Source organism: Triticum dicoccoides, chromosome 2A (genome assembly GCF_002162155.2).
Source record: "Triticum dicoccoides isolate Atlit2015 ecotype Zavitan chromosome 2A, WEW_v2.0, whole genome shotgun sequence".
Taxonomy (NCBI): domain Eukaryota; kingdom Viridiplantae; phylum Streptophyta; class Magnoliopsida; order Poales; family Poaceae; genus Triticum; species Triticum dicoccoides.
Genome location: NC_041382.1, coordinates 614,535,785 through 614,542,033, shown reverse-complemented (window position 1 = coordinate 614,542,033; position 6,249 = coordinate 614,535,785).

Sequence of the window (6,249 nt, the reverse complement as noted above, 5' to 3'; positions counted from 1 at the left end):
GTAGGCCAAACTCTTCGACTAGGCGGCTTCGTCATGATTGCCCGCTCGGCCGCTGCGCCGAAGATGACCTCTCGGGTCATCGAAAATAGCCTCCACATCGGCTCAAAATTCACCAAGCATATGGATCCAATGCGGCTCTCCTCTTTGACCGAGATCTTGGATCGCATTGCCGCTCTAGGAGTCGCTACGGACTACGATCGGATCAGGCTTAAACCCGACCAAAGGGAGATTAACTCTCCGCCGGTCACCCATCAAATAGCGGTGGTGGAGGAGCAATGCGGCGATTCTCCCTCTATCCTGAGGACGAACTATGTCCAGATTCCCGAGCTCTCCGAACAGGATACGCGCTCGCGGGAGGACGCTGCCCTAACCCTGAATCCAGAATCAGGCCACATACCGAACCCACAGGGCAATATCCCGGAGCCCGAACTTCCAAGATCGGAAACTCCCCTGCCCCGGGATCACAGATCGGGTCAAGGTCCGGATTTCAATCCACCCACCCACCCAGATACAAACTATCTTTCCCACATTAGGCAAGCACCCCAATAGACAGTACATCACTATTGGGCCAGATTCCTCCTTGTAATGAACAAGGTCAAGGACTGTCGCGAGGAAGATGCAATTTCGTTCTTTTGCAACAATTGCACGGACAAGGGAGTCCTCAACGCCATAAGTCATTGTGACATAGCACACTTCACTGATTTGGCGGACATTGTACGGAAATACTGTGTGATGGAGAGTGCCTAGAAAACCCAAACGCAATTTTGGGATAATCCTGCTCTGACAAAAACCCCAGTCTGAACTAAAAGGGCGCACTCTTCTAAGTCGCCTGACCCAATTACAAAGAAGGAAAAGCCCATTACAGGGCATGGAACCGTATTGGAGGGATGGCTCAACGGGCCCTGCAAAATTCATAGTACAGCGGATACCATATCAACACACAGCCTTAGAGCATGTTGGGTACTCCAGCAGGTTGCCAAAAGCGGTGAGGATCTCCTCACCCAAAATACCTCAGAGCACCTCCCCATGGATAACAACAAAGTACTAATAGTCTTCAAGACCTTCGCCTCAAATAATAGGCGTAAGCGAGCATTCCGCGGCCTCGCCGAAGTCTGCCACGTGGCAGCAATAAATCCATGGAGCGACACGGCTATCACCTTCAACGCCAGTGACGAACCTAAATTCCGAACAGCCCAAGCACCAGCCGCTGTGGTCCTCAGTCCAATTGTGGACGGCTTTTGGCTCACTAAGGTGCTCATGGATGGCGCCAGCGGATTAGACCTCATCTATGAGGAAACTCTCCAAAAGATGGACATGACAAAAACCGTATTGAGCAAAGTAGCATGACCTTCCGAGGAATCATCCCTAGTCGGGAGGCACGTTGCACTGGGAAAATCACACTTGATGTGGTATTCGGCACTCCGGAGAATTACAGGTCCGAAGAAATTACATTCCAAGTGGCCCCATTCAGTAGCAGATACCACACCATTTTAGGGCGGGAGGCATTCACGATTTTTCAAGCCATACCCCATTATGGGTACATGAAGCTCAAAATTCCCGGACCCAAGGGAATTATCACTCTAGCTAGTGATCCGGACATAGAACCCCGCGCCGAGAACAAAACAACCGCACTAGCCCTCGAGGCATTATCTGAAGCCCTTGTGGCGGAGGAGTTAACCGTGCTGCGCTCCACGATGGACAGGGACGACGTGATACTAGACAAAAGATCCAAGTCCACCTCCTTTAAACCAGCGGACGAAATAGTTAAATTCCAAGTCCATCCAATGGACCCTACAAAAATAGCATCCATTGGGGCATAGTTAGACCCCGCTGTAGACGCCGCACTACGGGAGTTTCTGTGCGAGAATTGGGACATATTTGTGTGGCATCCTTCAGACATGCCAGGAATCCCACGCAGATTGGCCGAACATAGCCTTAATATTCTAAAAGGATTCAAGCCGGTCAAGCAGACTCTTCGGCGTTTCTCTGAACCTAAGCGACAAGCCATGGGAGAGGAGCTGGCCAAGCTACTGGAAGCCGGATTCATTAAAGAAATAAAACATCCGGATTGGCTAGCAAACTTGGTGATGGTACCAAAAAAGGACAAATCCTGGCGCCTATGTGTCTACTTCAAAGACCTTAACAAGACTTGCCCAAAGGATCCCTTCCCACTCCCTTGCATTGATCAAATCATCAACGCTACCGCAGGACACGAATCACTGTGCTTCCTCGACGCATACTCCGGTTACCACCAGATTAAGATGGCAGAGTTTGATCAAGCTGCAACAACATTTATAACACCATATGGCCCCTTCTGCTTTAACACAATGCCCTTTGGGCTCAAAAACGCCAGCGCAACATATCAGCGCATGATCCAGACATGTCTGGAAAAGCAGATCGACAAGACTATGGAGGCATACGTAGACGACTTGGTCATTAAAACCAGACACGTTGACTCTTTAATAGACGACTTGAGGTTCACGTTCACCAATCTCCGAACATACGACATGAAGCTCAATCCGAAAAAATGCGTCTTGGGCATTCCCGCCGGAAAGCTCCTGGGCTTCATCGTCTCCAGTAGAGGAATTGAAGCAAATCCGGCTAAAATCCGAGCTCTACCCCAACTGACCTCAAGAAAAATCTAGAAATTGACTGGATGCGTGGCGGCTTTAAGCCGCTTTTATCTCCTGATTAGGAGAAAAGGCACTTCCCCTTTATCACCTTCTTAGGCGCACCGAACACTTCGAGTGGACGGATGCAGCCACGGCCGGACTGGAAGAAATCAAAGCCATCCTGGCCGCCAACCCAATCCTGGCCGCGCCAACTATTGGTGAACCAATGCTATTATATATAGAGGCAACTCACCAAGTTGTAAGTGCAGTGCTCGTCGTCGAACGAGAGACGGACGGACATAAATTCCCACTTCAAAAGCCGGTATATTATGTATCCACCGTCCTCACTCCATGCAAATCGCGGTACCCACATTACCAAAAGATAGCATAAGCGGTGTTTATGGCATCCCGGAAATTATGACACTACTTTCAAGAGTGTTCGATCATGGTGGCATCCGAAGTACCACTCAATGACATAATAAACAACCGTGATGCCACGGGCCGGATTGACAAATGGGCTATTGAGCTCCTCCTGTTCGACATAACATATAAGCCACAAGGAGCCATTAAGTCACAAGTACTAGCCGACTTCATAGCCAAATGGACAGAAGCCGAACTCCCTAAAGAGTACGGCGCATACTCCAATTGGATCATGCACTTCGACGACTCAGACACAGTGCAATACGTGCTCCAAATACTATATATGGACTCCAATAACGCAGCCGAATACGAGGCATTACTACACGGCCTCCGGATGGCGGTCTCCATGGGTATCCAACGCCTAGAGGTGCGTGGGGACTTGAACCTTGCAATATCCCAAATAAATGGAGACTTTGATGCTAAGGATCCGAAAATGGCGGCATATCGGAACGCCGTCCTCAAAATGTCAGCTCGGTTCGAGGGGCTGGAATTCCACCACGTGGCTCGGGAAAACAACCAGGCAGCGGACATCCTAGCTCGTACCGGCGCTAAATGCGACCCTGTCCCACCAAACATCTTCCTAGAAAGACCGTTTAGACCATCCGTGCTATGGGAAGGGGACACCGACAAAATTAGTCCAGACCCGGCCACAACCCCAGATACCGAATACTCTGACATAATCGGAGGCTCTGCCACCGAAATAACACCTTCAGCCCACGTGATAATGGCCGTCATCGCCCCATGGACAGAACCATTCCTGGCCTACCTAACTAGACAGGAATTACCCGAGGACCAAAATGAGGCTCGCTGCATAGTGTGGCGATCTAAAGCCTACAAGGTCCATGAGGGAGAGCTTTATAAGAAAAGCACAATCGGAGTCCTTCAAAGGTGCATCTCCGAAGAGGAAGGGCGGAAGCTGTTGGCAGAAATCCATGTCGGACTCGGCGGCCACCATGCAGCAGCCCGCGCCCTTATAAGCAAGGCCTTCCGTACAGGTTTTTATTGGCCGACGGCCCGAGCAGATGCACAGCATCTGGTTCAACATTGTGTTGGTTGCCATATTTTTTCAAACCAAAGCCACATGCCACCTACCTCCCTCCAAACCATCCCCATTACTTGGCCCTTCGCGGTCTGGGGGCTCCATATGGTCGGACCCCTCAAAGGGGAACCCATAAGAGAAAATACTTACTAGTCATGGTGGACAAATTCACCAAATGGATAGAGGCCAAACCTATCAAAACAGCTGAATCCGGACCTATGATAGACTTCATATCCGGGGTTGTACACTGTTATGGCGTTCCCCACAGTATCATCACTAACAACGGCACAAACTTTACAGCTGACGAGGTGAAACTTTGGTGCAGCAACATGGGCATCAAGCTCAATTATGATTTTGTCTATCATCCGCAAACTAACGGTCAAGTCGAACACGCGAATGGTCTTATCATGAGTTGTATTAAACCCAGATTAGTCCGGTCCTTAAAGGAATCAGACACCCATTGGGTAGAGGAGCTTGACTCCGTACTATGGGGGCTGTGGACCACGCCAAATCACACTACCGGATACACACCGTTCTTTATGGTGTACGGCGCTGATGTAGTACTGCCTTGCGACATAATCCATGACTCACCTTGAGTGCGCATGTACGAAGAAAGAGAGGCCGAGCTCGATCGACAGGACAGTTTGGATGCCCTGGAGGAGGAGCGCGATGTGGCAAAAGCCCATTCCGCATTCTATCAACAACAGGCTCGAAGGTATCAAAGCAGAGAAGTGCGGGCCAAAACCTATAACGTTGGTGAACTAGTTCTGCGCTTACTGGAGAAGAAAAAGAACAAGCTCAAGCCCAAATGGGAAGGTCCCTTCATTATCGACCAGGTTCTGACCGGTGGAGTGTACCTTTTGTGGGGTGCATTGAATAATCGACTCGAGCCAAACCCATGGAACGCAGCCAGACTATGAAGATTCTATGCCTAGCGCCGGACTCTATGTTCGTCTCCTTACCTCCATGAATTTTTTGCACATCTGTTTTTCCTCTTTCTTTCTCTCTTTTCTCTTCAAAGCCCTAAAGGGCTATACCTGTGTCTTGGTTACACAGTCTTGACGCGCTAACCGCGCTCAATATACCTGGGGGCTTCCTATACATAAGCTTAATCTAATTATCTTTCCGGGCTTCATGCCCCGCACATGTGTCATCCTTCCGCATGTACCTTTTTTCGCCATTATATGCATCGATATGACTTAAGTTTTGGCCAAGCTGGGTTGCCTGGCTCTTGTGTTTATGCCCTACATTCCCGTTAATTCGGCTAGGGCATAAGGGGAGCACCTCTGTGATTGTTACTGCCGGGTCAGCTGGATGTGTACCTCAGACTGGGTGAAGCCAAAAGCTAGCGTTCTTAAGGGAATATTCGGTCGGTGAATAAAAGATGACTTTCATTTAAATTACTACACGCCCCCAGATGTTTTTAACCCACGAATCGCAGCCCGGACATGCACATTAGGGCATGCGTACCCAGGGAAAGTGCCACGACCGGTTTTCCGGGTAATAAATTTTCCAGACAAGACCGTCGTGCTCATCAGCCCCAGGATTACTGTTAGCTGATGAGGCTCTAACTTGATACAGAAATTCCAAGCAAAAATACCAAATATGTAGTACAAGACCATTCTGTCCTGTGAGTACAACAAATGGTTTCTAGTGGTTGATGGCGGAAGCGGGTTGTGAAACATCAGTGTCTATGGGACTCCATTTCCCACAGGAACAGCTGACCAGGTTAATTCCTATCTTCGCGAGGCTGCTATCTCCATTGAGTGGGTTCCGGGGCTGGCATCGCGTCGCTCCTCTCCGTGCAAGAAAATCTGGCCAAGACAATAGCCAGGGACAAGCCAATGAGTACTTTGAATGTACTCGCAAACATTGTGAACACAGGTATAATATAACAATGATGTGCTGAAAATATTTTATGCTCATGACGTCAGTCACCAAAGATAAATGAAACTCTGATGCGTGCAAGCAAGTTATTTATAAAAATGCAATAACATGGTAGCATAAAAATTTATGAAACAAATAACAAGCAATGCCACAGTCGGGCGTCTTAGCGACACCACGTAAAGGGCTTTAAAATAAATGCCACAGTCGGGCGTCTGAGCGACACCACATAAAGGGCTTTAAAAGAAATGCCACAGTCGGGCGTCTGAGCGACACCACATAAAGGGCTTTAAA